This window comes from Lissotriton helveticus, chromosome 3_2, assembly GCF_964261635.1.
Source record: "Lissotriton helveticus chromosome 3_2, aLisHel1.1, whole genome shotgun sequence".
Taxonomy (NCBI): Eukaryota; Metazoa; Chordata; class Amphibia; order Caudata; family Salamandridae; genus Lissotriton; species Lissotriton helveticus.
Window position 1 is genome coordinate 333,588,794 of NC_136062.1, and position 25,885 is coordinate 333,614,678.

The following is a 25,885-nucleotide window of genomic DNA, read 5'->3' on the forward strand; positions in this document are numbered from 1 at the left end:
ACATACACATATTAGTTACAAAAGTTTTTGAGGTACACAGTGCTCCCCACGAGCTGGTTTGAGGAGTAAAGCGCTCACCCTGTGCTTTCTTTTTTTTAAGGTAGAAAGGACAGTTCAGTCCTTGCTCTGTGCAAGACAGAAGCATCCACTGCAGGCCAACCCACCCCACATACATCAAGGTTCAGTGCTCCTCACACAGCTCTCTTGGTTCTTCTTCCATGCAGGTTCCTCTTTGATCCAGAAAGAAACACTTGAAGTCTTTGATTTTGCTGAGACTTCCAACATGAGGCAAGCACACACAAGCCGTTGAAAATCTTCTTAAGCAGGAAACCACTGCAGGGCAAATAGAGTCAGTCCCTTTCCTCTGCCCACAGATAGAAGCAGCAACTGCAGGTCAACTCACCCCTTACACAGAGTAGGCAGCGCTGCTCACGCAGCTCTTCAGCTCTTCTTCTTGCAGGGTCCTCTTGTTTTCTGAAGTAATCTAAAGTTCTGGGGTGTTAGGTCCAATACTCATACCCCATTTCCTCATTGTAGCCTTTGTTTAAGAGTCTGCGAGTACAAATCAGCTCTGTCATCCCTGGTCCAGCTTGATCACAGGGGGAAGAGACAGCATTGTTCAGTGGAGACACAGCCTATTCAGATGCTAGTGAAATCGCCTCCCATCACCCTAAATGCAAAAAGCCCTATTTATCCCGGCTATGAGTCACACAGGAAAGGCGGGATACACCTCAACCCCCACCTTGTGACTATCTAGAGAGAATGGATATCCCCAGCTCCTGTCACTCCAAAACCAGATGGAGAATACGCTAACTAAAGGTGTGTTATTATATTCTGAGTTCAGAGGGCCTAAACCCCAGTTCTCTATCTTGTCCCATTTGAAAGTTACACTTGTAGAAATGTAACGAGGTAGCTCACATGTTAACGTATGGGACAGACAGCCTTTCAATACGAAAAACGAAATGCATAGTATGTCACTATCAGGACATGTAAAATACACCAGCAAATGTCCTACCTTTCACATACACTGATCCCTGCCCATTGAGGTACCTTTTGTTCCTCCAAGAGTGGTGCCTTACATGTAAGAAAAGGGAATGTGAGAGCCTCGCAAGTGTGTGCACTTGCCAGGTCAACATGGCAGTTTACAACTACGTGTGCAGACACTGCATTGGCAGGTCTGAATCAAATTTGAAAGGCTACTTGTGTGGATGGCACATTCAGTGCTGCAGGCCAACTAGCAGCATTTAATTTAGAGGCCCTTGCACACTCAGTTAACTTAACTAGGGACTTACCATTAATTCAAATATGTCAGTCAGGGATAACCAATCATAATTTACACAGAGAGCATATGCACTTCATTCATATGAGCAGATCCAGAATCCCAGCAAGCTGGAATGCTGTCAAACCAAAAGGTAAGCGGTTAGGTTACAAAGTTACCCCGAGTGGAGTGGGAACAGTTCTAGGGTACAATAAGGTGGAGGGATCGCATTAGTTTAAAAAGTTAAACTCACAACTCTCTTTGCTAAAATATGTTCCGGTAAGTGAACCCAGTGAATTTTTTAAAAAGCCAAACCTGCATCCTTTCGCTGTTAAAATATACTCCATGAAGCAAACCCAGTGGGCGAAAAATAACTGGAGGCATTTTAGAGGAGAAAATTCATAGTAATGGGAAAATGGGTCGGGTTATGACTGAAAAATAAATCAAAATATGGAAATGTAACTAATAGGCCCGGTATCCACAGGGTTCCAACTCACAAAACCCAAGAAGGAGATCAGCAGACAGGTGAAATTAGCCTCAAACACAATTGCGCAAGTGATATTCCCCAGCAAAGATATAATTGGGTAATACATGTTATAGTTTTTTCAAATGATCAATATTGTGAAACCTGCTGTTGACGAGGGCCTGGGTGACTGTTCTTCTCGTGTCGGTGGGGATCCACTTGTAGATCCTGCGGAGCATGCAGAGGGTGTTGAAGCAGGAGGAAGAGACGGCGTTGACCTGCTTGGTCATGGAGAGGGTGGAGTCGAGGATGATCCCTAGGTTGCGTGCGTGGTCGGTGGGTGTTGGGGCTGTTCCCAGTGCGGGCGGCCACCAGGATTTGCCCCACGCCGAGGAGGTGGGTCCAAGAATGAGGACCTCCGTCTTGTCCAAGTTCAGCTTCAGTCGTCTGTTCCTCATCCATTCGGCTGCAGCCTCCATTCCTTTGTGGAGGTTGGTATTGGCGGTGTGGGGGTTTTTGGTGAGGGAGAGGATCAGCTGGGTGTCATCAGAGTAGGAGATGATGTTGTGTGTGTTGTTGTCTAGGCATTTTTTGAATGAGGTCCTTTTGGCGGATCTGGTGAGGTGATGATGTCTGCGGGTGGCGTTCTTGTGGGCTCCGTAGCTGTCTGGTGTTCGTTCGCGGAGCCAGTTCTTCTGCAGTTTTCGGAATGTTCGTTTGGAGGCCTGGAGGTCTTTGGTGAACCAGCTGGCTTGTTTGCTGGTGTGAGTGTTGGAGGGTTTCTTGAGCTGGCGAGGGTGTTGGTGCAGTCGTAGATCTACTGTCTGAGGTTGCGGGCGGTGGTGTCGGTGTCGGTGGGGTCAGAGGGTGGTCTCTGGGCGAGGGCGGGTGTTAGCTGGTTTATGGTGACTTTGCTCCAGCAGCAGCGACGCATCTGTTGGGTGCGGTGGTGCATGGTGGGCTTCCTGAAGGTGAAGTGGATATAGCGATGGTAGGTCCAGTGGGGTTTGGTGGTGTGGTTGAAGGAGATGTGGGGGCTTGCAGAGAAGATTGGGTTGAGGGTGTGGCCGGCGGCATGGGTTGGTGTTGTGACGAGTTGTCTGAGTCCAAGGTTCGCGAGGTTGTCAATCAGGGTGGTGGAGTTGGTGTTGTTGTTGTTCTCGAGGTGGAAGCTCAGGTTCCCGAGGAGGATGTAGTCCATGTAGGCGAGGGCGTGTGTGCGGATGAAGTCGGGGATGGAGTCGCTGAACTGTGGTCGGGATCCATGGGGACTGTAGACGAGGGTTCCTCTGAGGGTGGTGTTGGGGTCAGTGTGGATCTGGAAGTGCAGGTGTTCGGCATTGTTGAGGGTGTCGTCGGAGTTGGTAAAGACTAATGGGTGGCATAGTTCGTGAAGTAGCGCTACGCGTAGCTACGCAAAGTGCACTTTGCACTATGCGAACTACGAGTAGCACAACGAGAAATGCGTAGTAGCATGTTCGTACTGTGTTAGATGTCGTTTTAAATGATTGGACAGTGCGAATAAGCATCCGGCACTGTGCAATCATTGAGTACGGCATCTTGCACAGTGCCAGCTGTACTTTTCTGCCGCTCGAGTAGATTTTTACTCAATGCAGACTGGTAGTTTCTCATCGCGAGCGGGCGCAAGCATGCGCGACCACTGGCAATGAGAAACCTGACCTCCCCGCATTGAGAATCTCGCTGGTAGGTTTATTTTCCATTCTCGCGATCAGCAACTTGATGTTGTTGATCGCGAACAAGGGAAAAGTCTTGCGAGGATGTCATTTTGCTTACTCGCGGTCGCCAACTTGACGTTGAGGACCGCGAGCAAGCCAAAAATTACTGCTGCACTACGCTACGCTGCCCATGTTCGCACTGTGCTACGTGCCGTTCACGTAGTGCGAAGTTGCGCAACTTTCGCAAACTACCCGAGCGTAGCGTAGTGCTTTGCTCAGAGTTAGTAGAGACCTTGAGGGTGGGTTTGCGGACGATGGCGATTCCACCTCCAACTCCATTGGTCCGGTCTCTGCGGGTGATCTTGTAGCCCTACGGGATAGCTATGGCGATGTCAGGTGCTGAAGCCGGGTTCAGCCAGATCTCTGTCAGGAAGGCGTTGAGGCAGGTCCCGGAGTTTGACTGCGTGTTTGAGGGTGGAGCGTGTGTTTTGAGGAGGATGCATCTGAGGTAGTTGGGTTCTTTCCTGGGCGGTGATTTGGTGGGGAGGATGGTGTTGAAGCTACAGTTCTGGCAGGTGATAAGGCCTTGGATGTGTTTCGGGGTAGCCCGGGGTTGAGTGCGTGGAGGGTGCTGGCATCGCAGTGGAGTCGGTTCTTGCACTGGGCGCGGAACAGGCGCAGACGGGCGCAGATGGGCTTGCCTTAGGCGTGCCTGCTGCGTGCACCTACGCAGCATCCGCCATATAAGGGAGGTGGGACGGAGGAGCAGCTGGGAGGCGGGAGGCAAATGGACGATGTGGGAGGCGGTGCCGCAGGGGACGCAGCGGTGGGGAGTGGGAATGAGGAAAACAGCAAGGGAAACAGAAGGCAAAGGGGGCACAACAAATTAAAGCTGGAAAAAATGCTGAGGACTAGTCAACAACACAATTACAAAAAATACAGGGGGGAAAACGCTAAGGACAAGTCAACAGCACAACTACAATGACAGCCAAAGTGCAGATGCCAAAAGTGAGAACCGAGCAGGGCCTACGGCGGGCTACGAACCCGGCAGCAGCAGGGCTGGGAACACGGGCGCAGTCAGGTGGAGCTGCGTGGTGTGGGGAGCGACCTACCTGGAAGCAGGGTCTAGGGTCGCTCTCCAGGACAAATTGCATCTTTTCCACATTGCCCAGCCATTGGAAAAGATTCCAGTAAGTGGGGGCAGTTGGGACATTTCTCCAAAATGTGTAAAGATGTGAGGAAAGGTACTAATTATTCCAAAGGAAAGGTTTCTTGTATTTCTCATGATCCACCTGATGATGATGATACGCAGACTAATCTAGAAACAGGTATTGTTCTCTCCATTCCTAGTTCCTTAGATGATTCTATGGGGCATAACATTGGTCCTTCTAAATTTCTGTTGCATACTTTGGGCAGACAGATTGAATTGATGGCAGACTCTGGGTCGCCGTGAACCATAATTACTAGGGAATAGTGCATCAAGTCCTTTGGTGATTTAATAGACTTAGCCTCAGTGAGGCTGACATCATTGCCCAGAATTTCGATGGATCCAAAATTGACTTCACAGGTTTTAAGTTATATGTGGCTGTTAAGGGAGTATGGGCCCGATGTAGGTCGGTCGGTAACGGCCGAAAATCGGTATTTTCGGCCGTTACCGATCGGTATCGAGCCATCGGGATGTAGCAGTCCGAAAACCGCCCAAATCGGTGATAATACCGAATCGGAAAAGTTACCGATTCGGTAGAATACCGAATTGGAAAATAAACAGATTCGGTAAGTATACCGAATCGGTAAAGAACCGATTCGGTAAAAATAGTGTTTCGGAAAAACCACCGAATCGGTAGAATACCGAATCGGAAAAACCACAGAATCGGAAAAAAAATACCGATTCGTTAACAAACCGATTCGTTAAAAATACCGATTCGGTAAAACTGAAGATTGAGATGTAGAAAGCTCTGAAATACCGAATTAGCTTCAAATTCGGTATTTAAGAGTCGGTAGTTACCATAGATTGGAATCAGGTGGTAACCAGGTGCAACCTATAAAAATGGACCCAAAATGCATTTCTTCTTGCACCATGGCTGCATTTTATGTTATAGCAAGACGGCTACGGCTACAGCAGGAAGGAGAGAGGGAATGGCTGAGACAGGAGCAGGTGTATAGACAGCGGATCACCCTGTCCATGCTGACAGATGCAGAGATCCTACAGAGGTACAGGCTGGACCCAGAGACCATCTTAGAGCTCATTAGGGACCTCCAACCCCTGTTGCAGCACACCACCCCAAGGGCACACGCAATCCCAGTGCACGTGCAGGTGCTATGCAGCCTACACCTGCTTGCGTCTGGCAGCTATCAAAGTGTAGTTGCTGTGGCAGGAGGGGTGACCCAGAGCTGCCTGTCAAGGTTCTTCCACAAGTTCCTTGACGCCATGATACAAAGGATGGACCAATACATTTCCTTCCCTGCAACCCATGCAGAACTAGTACAGACAAAAGCAGACTTCTACCAGATGGCAGGATTCCCCCACATCATTGGCTGCATAGATGGCACACACATTCCGATTTTCCCCCCTGCTGACACGGAATACGTATACCGCAATCGGAAGTCACGGCACACCATAAATGTGCAGGTGATTTGTAATGCGAAGTGTGTCATCACTGACGTGGTAGCAAAATTTCCAGGGAGTACCCACGACTCCTACATTTTCCAAAATAGCGGAATTTATGCACGGCTGACGGCAGGGGAATTCGGTGAAGGATACCTCCTAGGTAAGACACAGTGTCAGACCCCCATAACCTAAATAGCAGTGTGAAGTACATGTATGCATGTGAGTAATGTTACCCCTTTTCCTTCTAGGCGACAGTGCATATGCCCTCCGCTCATTCATTCTCACCCCCTACCTCAACCCCTCAACACCCAGCCAAAGGAGGTATAACCGTGCGCACAAAAGCACAAGGAATGTAGTAGAACGGACCTTCGGCATCTGGAAAAGCAGGTTCAGATGCTTGCACAAGAGCGGAGGTGCAAGGCAATATACCCCCATCACCTGCTGCAAGATAATTGCTGTCTGTGCATTGTTGCACAACCTTGCGGTCAAGAAGGGAACAGAGGTAGAGTTGTCTGACTACGAGGAGCCTGACGATGACATTGCTGTGCCACAAACACAACCTGCTGGAGTGTCTACACCAAGTGATGGCAGGGTCAGACGTGAGGCGATAACAGACTGAGTGAGTACAGATGCACAGACACGTGATGGATGTGAAGAAATGAAACTTTTTTAATTGTGGTACAACGTGACAGCATTGATGTGCAACAAATGAAATGATTAACTACAATGTGGGGACAGGAAATGGGCCGGGTTGCCTCACCCACACTGTTAGTGTCATTTCCTGCTGCGCTTTGCAGACCCACTGGGATGCGGCTCCTCCCCTTCTGCATGTCCGGCTGCCTCTGCGGAGCGCCTGGAGCTCCGGCGCGGCTCGGACACTGTGCTGGCCGGACTGCTGCGGCTGCTGCTGTCCCCTGCCTCGGCCACGTCCAGGGCAGGATTCACCACTGCGTTGGAAATGATGAGTGTCTCCATGGCACTGGTGATGCGGGCCATGCCCCTGGTCACCTCCGCAGTGTTTTGAGTGAGGCACTCTTCCATATTTGCCCCTCGGCGGCATAGCAAGGCTGTTGCTGCGGCAAGCCGGGTAATTGCCCAGTTTTGTACTCGTGCATCCCTGCGCCTTATGTGCTCATGCTGGTCCATCTTGGCACACAGCTGTGTTATGGCAGATGTAATGCGCCCCATTCCTGTTGCAATTTCCCGGTTACTTGCCACAAACTCAGTAAATCCCTTTGTAATTTGCACCATCTGCAGGTTATGCTCACGCAATTGCCGGTGGCAAGCGAGGATGGACTTGGCCTGCATCCGCTGGATTCGGACAATGCTCCCCTCAAGCCCTTGGAAGACGGTGCCCTCCCGTGATGTATTTGCACTGCTGGAAGTGCGTGGGTGGCGGCGATTGGTGCTGGTCTGCTGGGTGTCCTGCTGTGCCACAGGTGTCACAGGTGTGGGTGCTGGTGCCTGACCCGCAGCTCCCTCCATGATGGACAATGGGGCCACAATACTCCTCCTGGCTGGAGCAGTGGCAGGTGCTGGCTGGGACCGTGTGGGTGAGTTCTCTGGTGAGAAATGGAATGGTGGGGATTGTGACGATTGGGGGGAGTGGGGAGATAAGAGGGCATGTACTGAGTCATCCTCATTGGCCATGGCACTGCTGTCCTCCACCTCCTGCGAGGAATCCATGCTGCTTGGCCCTGCCACCGCACTGTCTGCTGTTGCTGGAGCTGAGACTTGTGCAGCTGCTGCTCCACTACCTGATGGCGCCCCTAGGAATAAAGTAGCATTTGTCAACTGAGCGGAAATGTCTTACTGTCACTATAATAAATGCATTGCACATGTCATTCTCATTACTCTGCTTCTTTCTTAAAGTGCATTGCAGTTAAATGTGCACTGTAAATTGTTCCTACGTCAGCTGTCTACATTTTCCATCATGCATTGCTCATGTATTTTGCTAGCAGTACTGGACTGGGGTTTGGCTGTACATTGGGGCCAATGGGGAGGTGTCTGGTAGGGTGTGTCATGCTGTGCATGCTTCTTACCTTTTGCTTTGGCTCTGGCTGAGCTGTCCATGTCCCTCCAACCACATTCGCAGTCTCAATGGTTGTGGACACCAGTTCCTCCAGTTCAGTGAGGGGGGGCGCGGGGTTCCTGCCTCCACCGGTCAGTCCTGCCTGCTTGTGCAGCTCTGCCAATTTCCTCTTGGTGAGGCTCCAGATATCATAAAACCTCTTCTTGAGGTCATCCATGCTCCTGGGGGTCACACCAACAGCATTGACCCTCTCATTGATGGCACTCCACAGTTTCCTCTTTGTTGACTCAGGGACTGTGAGGGACAGCCTCCCATACAGCTGCCTGTGGACCCTCACCACCTCCTCCACCAATACTTGCAGCTCCATGCTGCTGAACTTCACCTTGCGCTTTCTCTCAGCCTTCTGGCTCTCAGAGCTGCTTGCCATTTCCACTGTGTTCACAGATCTCCAAACACTCTCTCTGCTGCTCACTCTCACTGCTCAGCTCTGGCTGCCTCTCCAGAAGGTTCTGATGAGTTGCACCTGCCTGGGTTGCCACTCCCTGCTAGGGTGGGGGAGGGTGCTTTCACCTCATTGGCTGCTTTCTTTAGTTTCACTTTCTTGCTTGCCGATTCCGTGTTTACCGAATCGGTATTTACCGATTCGGTATTTATACCGAATCGGGAACTACCGATTCGGTAAATACCGATTCGGGTTTGCCAATGCATTCCTATGGGACTTTTGGTCCATACGGTTGCATTGCCATTACCGAATACCTACATATCCACCCCTTAGATTTACCGATTCTTAATTACCGAATCGGTAAAATTCGGTAATTTTCGGTAATTAAGAATCGGTAAATCGATTCTACCTACATCGGGCCATAGATGTCATAGGATGGCGTTATCAAGCCAAATTGGCATAATTTTGAATCCTAGGAATAAGGAATCTGTGTCCGTTCTTACTGAGTGTTCCACCTGTACTGATTTCATGGAGCTGTATCCCAGTGTTTGTTCTGAGAAACATGGAAGGTCCACTCTCTCTCCGCAGCTCTGGCTGTCCCGTCTCTTCCCTCCAGACCCCGACCTCCTCTTTGGGAGGTTCGAGGCTGCTGCCCGCTCCAACTGGGACCAGACTGCCTGCAACCACTGTAAACTTCCTCCACTATTTCTTTTTAATGTTTTCCCTGTTGTGCCACTGTCATTGTGCCCATCTGTGTCTTGCTCTAATTCCACCACTGTTTTTTATTTTCTTGTGCCTGCCTGTTCCTTTTGCCTTTCGCTTCTGCTGCCCCCCAGAATCCCATCTCTCCCGCCTCCTAGCCTATCCTCCCTCCCACCTCTCCTACTTATTGGCGGCCGCTGTGTAGTTACGCGCAGGAGGCGCACCACTGACACGCCAAAGGCACGCCCAATGCAAGCCCTTATGCACCCATCCGCGACCCAACCGTGGTCAGTGCCAGGAACCCTGGATCTCCCACCAGCCATTCCTACGACACCACCACCCTCCTCGCACTCAACCCTGGAAGACTTAGAGAATGCCAACAGGCCTCGCTGAACACAACCCATGGCCAGTTCTCCTGCCTCCACTACCGCCAGACCCTCACCACTACCCCTGCCTTCCACTCCGCCAGCGCCAGCAACACCCTAAAATGCATCCTCCTCAATGTACTCTCCGTACACAAACATGCCATGGAAATCTGGAACCTACTCAACTCTCTCTCGCCCGACAGCCCCTTCTTCACAGAGACCTGGACCAATGCATCCTCCGCTTCGACATCAGCACCACCATCCCAGATGGATACAAGATCGAGAGGAAAGACTGCCCCAACCTCCCAGGAGGGGGCCTCACCAACGCCCACAAAATCACCCTCTGCCTCACCACCTCCAGCAAAACCTTCCCCTCCCCCGTACACCTGCACTTCCAGATCCAGACCACCCTCAAAGCCACACTCCGAGGAACCCTCGTCTACAGACCCACGAACCCCTAAACACCCTTCGCCACCGCCTCAACATACTACATACTCATGGGAGACCTGACCTTCCACCTCGACAACCCCAGTGACCGCAACTCCACTATCCTTCATCACAAACTCACCAGCATCCGACTTAAACAACTCTTCAACACACCGACCCACAGAGCAGGACACACCCTCAACCCCATCTTCGTGGCAGCAGCCAATAAAGCCACACAACGCACCCGCCATGGACCAACCACCACTGCGTATACTTCACCATCAACAAACCCAAGGCACCCAAACCAGCCCCACACCCACCACAAAGGAACTGGAGCAAGGTTACTGATGAGCAACTTAACTCCCCCTCACCCGAGACAACTACACCTGGGACCCAACGCAAACGACACAAACGACGCAGCCAGAGAACTCCACACCTGGATCTTCAACTGCGCAGCTAGCCCTGCTATGTAATCCCGACAGACAATGCCCCAGGAAAGCTGCCTGGTTCACCACCACTCTCCAAGAAGCCAGGCGCACGTGCAGACTCCTGGAGAAGAACTGGAGAAACACCAAGACAACCAAAAACTGCACCACCTGCAAGGACCCCATGACGGACTACCACAACCAGATCAGAGCCACCAAGAGGGACTTCCTCCACAACAAAATCCTGGCCAACTCCACCAACTCCAAGGAACTTCTCAGTGTCATTCAAGAATTCACCAACCCACGCAGAGAAGTCACAGCCATCACCCCATCCCAAGACCTCTGCGACAAGCTTGGAACCTATTTCCACCTTAAGATCAAAAACCTTTATGACAACTTCATCGACCAGCCACCAGGTGCCACAGACAGCCCCCTTGCACCCCAGAAACACCAGCCAGCCCACCATCTCCAACTGGACACCGATCACAGCCAAAGATACTGCCTCAACCATGAAAAGCGTTCACTTGGGGGGTCCCACTGACCCCTGCTCCCCGCACATCTACCACAGAGCCGAGTCCACCATCGCAACTGAACTACAGATGACTGGAAGTGCACAGAAGTCAAACCCCTGCTCAAGAAGCCCACTGCTGACCATACCAACCTCAAGAACTATCGGCCTATCTCGATCCTCCCCTTCGCAGCCAAAGTTGCAGAGAAAACAGTTAACAGGAAACTGACACAATTCATTGAAGAGAGCGTCATCCTTGACCCGTCCCAATCCGGATTCCGAAGCAACCACAGCCGCCACAGATGACATCCGCACCCTCCTGAACCAAGGCCACTCCAGTCACCCGTTTTTCCAGGACAGGGGGGACAAACTGAACCTGGCTCACCATCCCAGGACTTCTGGGGGAGTACATCCACCACGCCAAGTCATCACACACTCTTCAGGAATTCATGAGTTTATTTATTTATTTTATTTTATTCAATTATAATGCATGCAGCTACCCAAATAGGGTTTCCCGGCGCCAAGGGACAGCCTAAAAGAAGGAACAGAGAGACAAACTGAGTTTACTGCATGAAAAGCCATGTCTTATGGTACTTCCGGAAGCTAGTGTAAGTGGAGGCCTTTTTCAGGAAAATAGGTAGCGAGTTCCACATCTTAGGACCTAATTGGGAGAAGGAACGACCACCCATTCTCCCTAGTTTGAATTGAGGGATCACAAAGTCACTATGAGTGGAAGAACGGAGAGTACGAGCTGGGATGTAAGGATGAACAAGTTCTTGAACTTATGTTGGCGCAGAGCCTTGATTTATTTAAAAAATATAACAGAGAGCTTTAAACTTAATTCTACTGGTGATCCTGAGCCAGTGTCAGTCAAGGAGAGACTGAGAAATGGAGGCACTTCTCGATACATGGCAGAGGATGCGAGCCGCGGAATTCTACACAACCTGAAGCTTTCTTAAAACCTCTTGGCATGCACCCAAATAAAGAACATTGCCATAGTCCAGGGCGAGAGGTGATCAAAGCCTGGACCACAGTTCTTTAAGAGGTGGCAGGAAGCATCCAAATGATCTTGCGAAGCCATTTCAGGATGGCAAAACATGTTGCGGCCACTCTCACCACCTGCGGCCGCATGGCGAGGTTTTCATCGATTATGAAGCCCAGGTTGCGAACCTGCGTGACAAGCAGAGGAAAAGTGCCCATTTCCTGAGGCCGGTGTTTGGGGCCCCATAGGTCCCTATGTTTTCCCAGTATTAAAACCTCAGTCTTGTCCCCATTTAACTGCAGGAAAATAGCCTGCATCCATTGGGAGACCCTACTAAGTCCATACTGGAGAGTTGACATGTTTCCATCTTTGGCGGAAGAAAGGGAAAAGATGATTTGGATATCATCTGCATATGAGAACAGTGAAAGACCAGCGTCTTCCACGATGGTAGCTAGGGGTCTAACATAGATGTTAAAGAGTACAGGACTCAAAATGGACCCTTGAGGAACTCCATATGCAGATGAACACATTTTGGAAACATCCTTTGATGAAAAAACCTGGAAGGTGCGATCACTAAGGAAGGAGGTAAGCCAAGAGAGAGCAAGGCCTTCGATACCTAGTGACCGGAGGAAGGCAAGCAAGATGGAATGAGAAACAGTATCGAAAGTGGCACTCAAATCAAGCAGAATGAGTGCCATTGTCTCCCCTCGGTCCAGACCGTGACGCGACCATTCCGTCACTCCAAGGAGAGTGGTCTCAGTGGAGAAATTGGCCCTGAACCCTGACCCAACCAAAACTCTCCACAAAGTGTGTCAGCTGGTTATTTACATGTTTCTCTAGAATCTTCAAGAAGACTGGAAGCAGAGAAATAGGCCTGAAGTTTGACAAATTAGAAGGTTCAGCACCGGCCTTCTTCAGTAGGGGAATAATCATGGCGCGTTTCCACTCTGGAATGAAAAGTTCCCTGATGATTTCTAATGATTTAGGGAGGAGTTGGCGTAAAATATTTATGGGTAGCGGGTCACGCGGGGAACCGCATTTGATACTGGCTAATCATTCCAGAAAGGAGTCCGCATCAAGAGGAAGCCAGAGACAAAGCTTTGCCAAAGAATTGGGCTCCCCTCTACAAGTGAAGTCAGGGCGTAGATTGAGTTGACCAGCGGAGGGAGTAGTTTCTAATGTGCTATAAATAAGTTCAACTTTCTCAATGAAAAAGGCGGCGATGCTGTTACATTGAGTCAAATCAAGTATGGGAGGAACAGGAGCAGTGTCCGAGCCTGCCAGTTTCTTCACTAAAGAAAATAAAGTGCGAGGACAGTTTTGGGCATGCACAATGGTATTCGAAACATAGATGGCTCTAGTTGTCTTACATAGAGCATGATAATTATTGAGGGCTTTCTTGTAGTCTGGTTTACAGGTTGGCGAATAATATTTTTGCCATCTCCTCTCAAGGGTTTTGCTTTTGGATTAAACAACTTTAAGATCTCCGTGAACCACGGGGCCGGAGGGCGATAAGGGAGCTTATATTTAGCGTTAAGAGGCAGACTAGAATTAACAGTATTAGTTTGCCAATCTGACACAGCAGCATCAAACTGCGGGAAGGGCAGGGTAGAATCCTTCTGATTCGTTAATAGTAAGGTATTAAAGGATTCCATATTCAGCTAGCCCCAACGTCTAAAGCTACCAAGGTCCTCAGGGGGAACGGTAACCTTATCGAAGATTACTAAATTAAATTGAACTGCAAAGTGGTCAGACCATTCTAAAGGAAGAGCGGAAACACGGCAGTCAAAGGGCAGGTCAGATAAAATAGGGTCAAGTAAATGGCCTGCCACATGGGTGGGGCCAGCGTTACATAAGGACAGATTCAGAGCCTCAAGGTCAGACAGAAAGGCACTACTGGCGTTACATTGAGGATCTTCTAAATGTAAATTAAGGTCGCCAAGAAGAGAGTAAAATTGGCGGCTTTTAATAAAAGGGGGCAATTGTAACAGAAAAAGAAGACACCCACGGGTCAGGATTTCCAGGAGGCCGGTATATCAAAAGGCCAGACAAAGTCAGCTGCGGCGTAACCGCAAGTTTAAATAATGCGGCTTCACAGCCCGAAAAAGGCATAGGTTCAAATTTACAGGAGTAGGTGACTTTACATATCACCGCCGCCATTTCCTGCTTCTCTATCCTTCCTGACAATAACATAACCAGGTGGAAGAGCAGCTGTGACATCGGGACCGGAGCTGGCATGCAACCAGGTCTCTGTGAGAAATAGGGAATCGGGTTGCTCAGAACTTATAAAAGCAAAGATGTTGTCCTTATGTCTGGGGAGGGACCGACAATTAATGTTCCAAAAGCGAAGGCAGTTCACAGCATTGTAAGAAGTTGGCGTTGATGCAAATATGGAGGTAGGCCAATCCAAAGAACCATCTTTACAAACAATCTTACTGCAGCTCGGAGTACCCAGTAAAAGTTGTGCGTGAGTCTGCCTTGTGCAGGCCTCCAGCCTTTTGTCCATCTGACAGTGCATGGGGACCCCCATGGCCAGAAGTGGCCTCATTCAATCAATCAGTCAGAGCTTTGTAGAGCATACTACTCACTTGTTAGAGTCTCAAGGCGCTGAAGGGTGGTTGTGAGCAGTTCCATGGGAGTCATTCAAAGAGCCAGGTCTTGAGGTCTCTCCTAAACTGGTGCTTTGCTCGGCTTCACCGGAGGTAAAGGGGCAGATCGTTCCAGATCTTTATGCAAGGTAAGCTAAGGACCTTCCACCCACTCTGGCCCTGTAGAAGTGTGGGATGGTGGCTAGGGTGAAGTTTTCTGAGTAGAGGTTCCTTTGGGGGCATGGAAGGAGAAGTGGTCGTTGAGGTCCATGTTGTGGAGGGCCTTGTAGGGTTGCATGATCAGCTTGAAAGTCTTTTTTTATGGGGAGCCAGTGGCGGTCGCAAAGGTGTTGGGTAATGTGGTTGTGCTATGGTATATGGAGGATTAGTCTGGCTGCAGCACTCTGGATGGTCTGGAGTTTGTGGAGGAGTTGTTTGTATCCCTTAACAGGTTTAGTGCTGGTGTGCTCTGACCTCACAGCTGGCAATCTGGTTCTACCACTGGGGACTGCCTACCCCTCACCCCTTCCTCTGGACTCATGCATTCTCCCACTTGGAGTGGTGCTACCAGATGACAGAACTGGTGGGATGCTTGTCACAGCTGCCTCCCAGCTCACCTGACACCCTGGGATCACCCTCCAAGGAAAACCTCCTGGTACAGACTTGTCCCCCCTCCTAGTGCTCACTCATGGAACCAACCAGGCTCTGGGTCAGGGTTTAGGGCACCCTGGGCCTCAGTCCACCCCCACACCCTATTTCAGAGATAGGAAATTGGGCCTTCATCCATTCCATTACAATGGGAATATTCTTGACCCTTGACCCTTCTAGGCAGGTCGCTCCCCTTGCGCACAGCTCTGCCTGTGTGCCCTGCCCTTAGCCCCCGCTGCTGCTGCTGAGTAAAGTTTGAGGCCCTCCTCCACCCGCAGGCTGCCACCTGGGCCTCATCCCTGGTGGCCAGTCATAGGCTGTAAGTATGTTTTGTACTGCTGTTATTGTACTGCTTCCCATTCCGTTTCTTGTAACTGTATTGCCTTATTTGTTACTGTTCTTCCTCCTTGCTCCCCGTTTTATTCTGTGCCGTGTGCCCCTTTTCCTCTGTTCCCTTCGCTGCTCCTGCCCCCGTTTCTCCCGCTGCTGGGTCCCCTGCGGCCCCATCCCCCACTCGCCCATTCGTCCGCTCCCTCCTCCCAGCTGCATCCTCCCTCCCACCTCCCCCCCTTATGGAGGCCGTGCATTTCAGGACATGTAAAATACACTAGCACAAGTCCTTCCATCCACTTACACTACACCGGCCTGACTGAGGAGTGATTTACACGTAAGAAAAGGGAAGGTCAGGCCCTGGCAAGTGGATGTACTTACACATCGATATGGCCTCGATATGACACTAGTAGTAGGTCTGAGACACATTTGAAAGACTACTTGTGTGGGCAGCAAAATCAGTGCTGCAGGCCTACTAATAGCAGTTGATTTACCGGCACTTGCAGACTCCGTGCACTTTACCAGGGTCTTACCAGTAAATCAAATATGCCAATCAGGGATAACCAATCATTATGCACTTTAGCACTGATCAGCAGTGGTAAAGTACCCAGAGTCTTGTAGCCAACAAAAACAGGGTTATAAAACAGGAGGCAAAGGGTAAAATGTTTTGGGATAAACATGCAAAAAGGGCCCGATCTAACATTTAGATATTTATATTTCAGCAGCTTTATAGTGCCAAGGAGGTTCCAAAGTTGCATATCGTATTAGAACTATTAAGCAACTTCTGGAGAGGTAAGATGGCGGCTGAGTGAGACCTCAGGTAACTCACCTCCACACTCCACTCTGATCCTTGAGTGTCACCCAAGAAATGCGCCCTGGTCCTGGGACCTGGAATCGGTGGAACGGCTGGTGTCACTGGCGGGAAATCGATCGGGCCCGATTGGTGACTAAGGCGGCTCTGAATCTCCACGGTATCACCGACATCGCAGTCCAGGGTACAGCCGGCGCTGGGAAGCACTAGCCCGGCTCCTTCTGACAGCGATCCCCGGCTGGGGCGAAACCGACGAGAAAGGACCGTGGTTGCATAGCAACCGTAACGCTGAGCAGGACGCCAGCAACGCGGAAACATGCACGAGGAGGGCGATGGCAGCTCGAGGTGGAGCACGGATCAAATCGCACTCCACAGTACCAGCTCCGATGTCATGGCCAGAGGCAAAGGAGGCAAAGGAGGTGAAGGAGGAAAAAACAAGCACTGATCAGCGCGATGTCACCTCGAATACCGGTAAGAAAAAAATCGTTTGGAACAAGAATGCTAAGATGTCCTCAGCGAACCCAGTCAGAGCCCCCTCTACCACAAAAGATAAAAAGCAAACTGCAATTACAAGCCTCTTTGCTAGTAAAGCAAATAGAGATCTAAATAATGACTCAATATGTGTGGGGGACCCGGTGCAAAATCAAAGGGGGGTTCCTGAGAACATGCCTAAAAACAAAGAAGAAAGCAATGGAAATATGGACAATATGGACAATATGGACAATAATTAAGCCCGGAAGTCATGTGGATCAAATACTGAGACCACGGTTCTAATTGCAGATAATATGATTGGAAGCGCATTGCAGAACGCGGAAAATGAGATAAATGACTTGGGGGCTATCGACCAGCAGACAGATGGTACTCAGGATACCGCTGTAGAAAATGTAGAGCTGGGCTACATGTCCCCAGATCCCACTGAGAATTTTTTTTCTTTAAATGAAGAGTCGGGGCACTCGGAGGGTATGCACCTACATAGTGGAAGCAGTGATGAAGGATGCGACGACTCTTCAATGAGTTAGGGCAGTCAACAAGGCTGCCAAAGAAAACTAAGAAAATCAAAGAGGACCTCAGTGGGGCGAAAGACTAAACGGAGAATAGATACCGAGGATGAACATGAACTCAGATGGGATTACTTAGACACTCAACCACTCGCCCTGACAGGGGGGCAGGGAGCAACAACCGGTGATAACATATCTCAGGAAGAAATGGACGGTAATAAAAATCCAGGACAGACATCTGAACCTACGCTGACGATGATTTTACAATCCCTAAATATATTCCAGAGCAAAGTCAAGTGAGAGAATTGACTTGCTCGAGTGGCAGCGAAAAAACTCCAGGGGTCGGTTAGCAAAATTGGGAAAACCTGCATGGATATAGCTGAAAGAATGAGCATGGTGGAAAATCGGGCGGAAATACTGGAGAATACAGTGGATACTTTGAAAACCCAGGTGACCTCACAAGGAAGCGCAGTGACTGACATCATGTGGAAGCTGGAAGAGGCAGAAAATCGCCAACGCCGGAATAATCTGAGGATTCTTGGTATCCCAGAGAATAGCGAGGGGAGTGATATCCGTGCATTTACCATCAACCTTTTCAAAAACTCATTTCCTGAACTAACACACTGGGACTGGGACAAAGAAATTCAGCGTGTGCACAGATTCCCGTTTTCACCCCCTAAACATCCCCGTGGAGACCAATCCTTCTCTAGAGTCATCCTGATTTTCTTTGGCAACTTTTTATTAAGGCAAGCAGTATATGATCTTGCAAGGCCAAATAAATAGCGGAATTGGGGAAACTTGTCATTCTTTGCCAAACCGGATTTTGCACATGCCACGGTGGAAAGACGATGGCGCTTGCGGCAGCTGATCAAGCCCTTCCAGAAAGTTGGGGCCACCGCTTTTCTAAAGAACCCTGCCAAACTGAAAGTGACATCACATGGCAAAACTATGTTTTTTACCTCAGAAATACAGGTGGAGCAGGATCTCAAGGAAATCATTGCTGGGAAAACAGGGACTGCAGGGAGAAACGGATAATGACAATGCTCATGTAGTTTGCTGACAAGTTGGACTAGATGGGTTAATATTGCAGTAACTTACATTTTAGCTCAGAGTTTTTGTTTATTCTTTTTTTTTTTTCCTTTCTCTTTGTGTTGTTTGCATATTAAGAGGAATGAAGCTGGTGTTGCAATGTTGCAGGGTCAGACAGGGACGACTCAGGGATGATTCACGGATGTAGGGGATGAGGGGATGTGGAGAGTGGGTGAGGTTGGTCAGACGCTATCACACAGGCTCAAGATTGAGCCTGGCAGCCTCAAAAAAGGTGGGGAGTGGGTTGGAGGGTGGGGGATACCAGGGTCCTGGGTATCTACTGGGTATATTTAAAAGGTGTAGGATGGTATAAATATGGAAAGAGAAGTCACGGGGAAATACGTTGGTTTAAAAAACACTACAGAAGTCAATTGTTGATTAAGCAAATACCAGTATGGCTAAATTAAAAATAATTTCAATCAATATATGTGGCCTAAATGATATAAAAAAAGACAGAAAGTAGCTGTGGGACTCTAGCTGACAGGGGCAAATATCATATGTCTTCAGGAGACGCATATAGAGGGGTCACAACCATATCTGCTCAAAAGACTTGGATATCGACTTATCACAGCCTCAACACAGAGGGTTCGAACTAGGGGGGGTCGCCATATTAGCAAAAGGGGGGTACAGTTCACTTGTTCATTAGCGGATAAATTCGGACAATTCGCAATCACTGAATGTTGCTATTATAATGGGGAAAGTAAGATGACGCTGTGCACTATCTATGGCAATGTTAGTGATGATCCAGATGTATTGACTAAAGTCTCTAATGAATTAGTACACTGGCCCCTACCTCTGATTGTATGCTGGGATTTGAACATACATCTACCAGGAGATTGGTCCACGGGCCCAGATTTCAAATATTAGGGCAGGAAACAGAAACTTTTCCAGGCACTAAAAGACCTTTGTGTGTTACATGGGCTGATTGATGGGTGGGCACTAAAACTCCCTCGGGATCCCGGTTTTACCTATTATTCTCACCCACACTCCTGACATGTGCTTATTTCTAATTCTTTAAAATCTACTTGTATAATTGAAAAACTACCAAGAGTTCTCTCGGATCACAATCCACTAGAATTAAGTCTAACATGTGATGGAGATAAATCCATTACAAGGACATGGACTTTTGAAAGAGCATTACTAAAGAATGAGAAATATTGCCAGCATATGAGAATCTGGATTCCGGCCTTTTTGGCGGACAATCTAGGTTCCGTCACAATTGGTATGGTCTGGGATACCCTGAAGGCTGGAGTTAGAGGTGAAACAATGCAATTCTCCTTTGGGTCCAAGAAAGAGGGGAAACTAAAGATGGAAACAGAACCTGCGCAGAGCTGAGGAAGATCTGATTAAAGTGGTGCAGGAGGGAAGGGTAACAGATAATGAATTGAGTCGCATGGCAATCGCTAAAAATTATATTTCTGAGATATTAATTGAAAAGGCGGTAACCAAAGCTACTATCCGTAGAGGGAAAACCTATGAATTAAGTGAACAAGTGGGACACCAGTTAGCGGTACGGACTCGTGAAAGAAATTAAGGACCCAGAACTTGGTTTGAGATCTGAACCCTCTAAAATAAGAGCTTCACTTCAGAGATTTTATCAAAAACTATATCATGAAACAGAAAGTGAGCAGATGGATCCTGAGACGTATCTTGACCCAATTACAACAGATCGATTGGAAACAGTCGATCAGGACACACTAGATAGTCCCCTTCACTGGGAGGAAATTTTACTCTCTATGAGCACCCTAGCTAGTGGGAAAGCAGCAGGGATGGATGGGATCCCAACAGAGTTCTATGTTAAGTTTGCACCCCTACTCAGGGCTATCATGCTAGAACTATTTATATATATCTTTCAAGGGGGGAATCCACCTATGTCATGGTCATCCGCCAAGATAGTGGTTTTTCCAAAGAAAAATAAAGATCCACAGGAATTGGGATCATATCGACCTATTACATTGATTAATGGGGACTCGAAAATATACTCAAAACTGTTAGCCGCACGACTAGCGCCAATTATACACAAAATCGTCTCCGAGCGTCAACATGGTTTTATTCCTGGGAGATCTACAATTGATCATGTACAAAGAGTTATTTCTCTCTTTGACTACATGGGGACAACAGGGGACCCTATGGAGCTTTTTCTGCTCGACGCGGAGAAAGCGTTCGATAGGGTCTCCTGGAAATTCCTGTGGGCCTCCATGTCAAACTGTGGCATCAGAGAGAGATTCATAAAAGCAATCCGAGAGTTGTAAGTTAATCCAGGTGCCAGTGTATTGATTAATGGGGTTCTGTCTGAAAGATTTGCCATTACCAGGGGGACAAGACAGGGATGCCCCTGTTCACCGCTTCTATTTTCAATTTATATTGATACATTTGTACGAAAGCTAGAAAATAATGTACTAATTCCCCCTATTCGGGTTCGCAACCATGACACAAAAACTCTAACGAATGCTGACGACATAGTTATTGTTACTTGTGATCCCATCAATGCTATAAGTTTGATTGAAAAAGAAGCCCAAACATTCGGTACCGTCTCCGGGTATAAGCTAAACTCCAGCAAAACACAGATTGTTCTTAATGATAAAATTAAGATGAGTGACTCTAGAATAACAGATAAGGCCATATACCTTGGGTCAGTATAAATGCTAGAATAGAGAACATAGTTAGTGACAATGTGGAACCACTTATCCACCGTACAAAAAGAGAACTGGTTAGATTGAATAATCTACATGTAACTATAAGTGGTAGAGGTAACGTAGTTAAAATGGTTTTCTTTCCGAGATTTTTATATTTTTTCAGGCAATATGCTTAGAATTTTCTCCCCAACTATTTAAAGCTATAGCCTCCATGTTCTCCAGGTTCATCTGGGGGTATAAGAGAACTTGTAGGGCCCTCAGATGGATTACACTACCAAAGGAAAGAGGAGGATTGGCAATGCCCCACTATAAGCTATATTATTGGGCCACTGTATTAAGATATTGCGTGACACTTATATCTAAAGAGCCGAACGGTAGAAATATACCCACTCCGCATGGAACTCATTCTAGGGGAGAGCTGTGAAGGGTCCTTTTGGCATTATGTTAACGATAGCTACTTTAAGAAAGTCAAACTTAAGACTATATCCAGCGTAGCTAAGGTTTGGGGGAATGTCAGGAAATTACTGGGACTGGGGCGGTACTCTTATTATACCCCGTGAGTAAAAATACGGACCTACCAGGGATTTTTCACGACACCTGTATGGAGAGATGGATTGAGGCAGGGATGCGACAGCCTGGGAGCTTTTTTTTACGGCAAACGGACTTAAGATGTTTGACGAGCTGCGTACCGAGTATGATATCACTCACAGGGACTTTTTTAAATTCTTACAGTTGAGAGATTTTTTATTAAAGAAAGGAGGAGGCCGTATCAAATTTCAAATTTGCCAAGCTGTAGAAAATCTTTGTAAAGAATCTACCCCTAAAATCGGGGAAATATATGAAGTACTGACTGCTTCACTTCCAGATGACATGGATAAACAAGCGGTAGAGTGGCAGACCAAACTAGGGGTATCCCCCCATACTCCCCCATATGCGTATGAGTTGTCGCGCACTTGTTTGATGTCTATCAAACTACAGGCACAATTCTATAAAACCTTTTTCCCACTATACTACATCCCATATAAAATAGCAAAATGGGGGATGGGGAAAGGAACTAAATGCCTACACTGTGCACTACCTGAGGCTGATATTGGCCATATGTTTGCCTCATGCAGTGCACTAGTAAATCTGTTAGCGAAATCTCTGGTTTTCTATCTGACATATCCCAGAACAGGGTGAATATTACAACTGAAGAGGTTATGTTGGGTGTAACTGGCGGTGTTCAACCAAAACATATACATGGGCTGATTTTTGTGGCAATGGCCGTTTTTCAACTGTGTATAGCGTCGTCATGGTTGGATCCCATCCCACCGTCATTCTTGCAATGGAGGGCTAGATTACTTGCGACATGTAGCCTCGAGGTAGCTATCTATAAAAACAAAGGATGTAATACACGAAGAAGGGGTATGAAAATCTGAGAGCCTCTCTTAAACTAGATTCAAAATCACTGATAGGACTTAGCATTATCCTGTGTCATATTTCTATTTTTTATGTCTCTTTTGTAGTACTGTGACAAAACATATGATAACATATCTTATACCTATGACTGTGTTATATTTCTATTTTTTCTGTTTCTTTTGTAGTACTGTGACAAAACATATGATAACATATCTTATACCTATGATTGTAACAGATTTTGGTTCCTGGTCTCAAGGGGGTAGGGGGGTTGTGTGTAACTTGTGAAAAAACTGAATACAAATATAAAAAAAAAAAACTATTAAGCAAGCTGAAAACGTTGACCTGGTTTGCGGCATCCCAGGTGTTCTGTGTAAAACTATGAAATGCATGGCTTCAGGTTACAGCAAGTTAATTAAATTCAACATATAGTAGGGGAGAAACGTTATATATGGTTGTGTATTGAAGGCTTTATTAATAAATTAATGCATAGTTTGTTAGTTTCATATACATAGTGAATCTGTTCTGAGTCTTAAATCACCATCCTTGGGTGATCTTCAACGTCCTGCGTAAAGCAACATACAATTACCAGTGTGGCCACAGACATTTCCATCTCTCTTCAAATATCAGCTTTATGATTAGCAAGTGACTCAACATTTGGTTGCTTATCCTGGGCCGATTTCTTGAAATTTGGGGTGTATATTGTCAGAGGTAATGACTGCAACCTTTGCCCCTCCAAGTGTTACCCGATGGATGCTGGTTTCACTCACAGAGATGTGTTTTTCCAGAACAGTGTGCCTTAAGTGTTCTTCCTTTCAATTGTGGATACTAATTGTGACACATCAGGCCACTATCACATCATAGGAACTTTACTTCTGGATCCATGGTGACCATGGAAGAGTCTGTGACACAGGCACATTAGAGAGAATGACAATAACATATTGGCGCTTGCTTGTGATGGGGCCTTAAGCAAGGCAAGTGTATGTGTGCTTTTTACATCAAAAATGTTCACCCATAGAATCGCATGCAAAATTGTAAAACACTCTTACATGAGTGCTGTTTTCTGTAACTTTCGTTGATGTCAATCTCAAAGCTATGGGAATGCCCCATAGGGGAGTCTTCTACAATACTGACTCTGCACTCCATGCTTAGTTCTACAGGTGAGGCTTCTTTATAAATGATCTTTAATGACCGTGTATGTATGTCTTACTGCTTATGTGACAGCAGAAGACATTTGCACTATTTAGCATATTTTATGCATCGTTTTGTCATCGCATTCTTGGGACAGATTATACATTCAAGCAGAGCTCATTAAGTACCAAACTGAAAAAAACAACTTTGTTGTACATTTTAAAATATTGTGTTAGTCTATCTTTTGTAAGATAGAACTTGCAATTCAGAAGAGATTCCTTGCCAAGAATGTTCTTTCTAGGTCCTCAGTACAAATGAAGAACAATACAGATCTGTCTTTACTTACATCCAGAGACTAACGCCAAAACACCCCAGAGAAAATGGGTGTGGAGGGGTGGGGGGGGATTTAATAATTGCCCGATGATTTACTGATTACCATAGAATATCCTCATTTCTTAAAGCATAGTGCAAGTCAAATTATTAATTTGCTATATTTCCCCCAAGCTTAAAGTTACTGGCATACCTGGTATCAGTAGCCATCCATCAGCCACAGACCCTCAAAGGTAGGGCATTCTTTCAGCTCCCTGCAGAAGGCCTCCCTGTTGGGACCTCCTTGCTGCCAATTGGACAACCCAGGCAAGTCTCGGTCACCTGCTCCCCTGCAGGTTCTGGGGCATTCCCCTCTATGTCAGCCTCCTCCCGGACTAAGGGAACTTCTGAGTGGGTTTCCCACGCCTCCTGCACCTCATCTTCCTGGCAGGGTCCTGGGCAACTCTTTCAGGCTACAGGTCCTTCTGTTCACCCTTACCGGCTACCAGAAACCAAGTTGTCATGCATACCCACTCAGGCAACCCCACCATATCTAAGTGTGACTGGTGTTCCATCTAACCCCACTGGGAATCCTCCAGGCTCACAGCTACTCTTAAGGAACCTGAGACCCCCACCACTCAAAGGGAGCATGTGCCAACTTGCACGGGTGCTGAGAGTTGTCCACTGCAACTACTTGGTGGTGCACATTGGACGCCAGGTTTACAATATGAGAACCCCACGGGAAAGGCAGTCTCCTTTCTATGTCAGTTACTTGTCTAAACCGGAACTCGCTTAAAATGAGGAAGAGGTGCAGCACGCATCGCAGACGCCGACTGTTAACACAGTGGTACGTTCGTTGATGCCTGGCCCATCCAGTTTCTAGGTAAGCACTTCGCCTAAGCACACGTCTGTGCTTCAGGTTTAAATTTGCTTTCATGGCACTTGTGTATCTTAATTTAACTGAGTTTGCTTGTGTTTCTTCCAGACACAGGCTGGTTCTGGGAACAGACTATGTGGTTTTAACAGCAGCTGGACTTATACTAAGCTAAGTAATTCTAGAAATGTGACGTCACTGACATGAGATCCTATCATCTGGATAAGTGAAATATAAAGTCAAGTATGATTACTATAGGCAGGCCTTATCGAGAACTACTTGTGAGTTCTTTCTGCATCTGTATTTCAGCTTTCATTGTCAATACAGTGGCTTCCATTTGATAGCCCCTTCTTAATTTTGAATCAAAGTCTTGATGGACTTGACTGCGACTTGAATCAGTTCATACACACTGTTAAGTAAGTTACATTTAAATAGTCCTCCTGTTTGGAGCGCTAACTTTCGGGTTACTGCAGTAAAATGACTAGTTATTCTGTTGAGCACATACTTTTCTCTTTCTGTCTTTGTGTTCACTTGGATAAATCTGGAACTTGATAAGTCACTCTTTCCACTCTGCACGGGTGAATTTCTTTCTCTTTGAGATTATTTTTGTAATTTGTGGATTGTTCCATTTATATAGAGGTCAGTTAACACTTGAATTTTATGACCTGAAGATGGTCTGTGGGATGTCTACCATAAAGACTGAGACTATTGCACCTACTTTTTCGTTGACGTGTTGTTTTCAATAATGTGTTGTCTGTGAAACCAGTCACGTTTTCCTGGTATATCTTTGTGAAGAAGTGTTCACACCAGTGACTAAGAGGTGTTTGTAATATTGAAATATCTGGAAACCTCAGTTGCTGTGTGCAGTTTCATTTATACATTTTTATTAGTTTTTGTGTACCCTTTGTAAGGTTTTTCATGATAAACTTAATTCTTTAAAAACATTTACACATGTGTAAGATCTCGTTATTACAGATTAGTTCATGAATAAATGAGTTTAATTGATTTTGTAAAATAATTTCATATAAGCAACTGCATAAAGCTTGTCATCATTATTTGTATATTAAATGCTTAAATTATGTGTGCTTTAGAAACTCCCTTGTAGGTTGTCCACTTGAGACACTTGGGGTCCCCCCTCATATTACCCTCCTGACCTCATGCATGGCACATGCTGGGACCCCTCACTGCA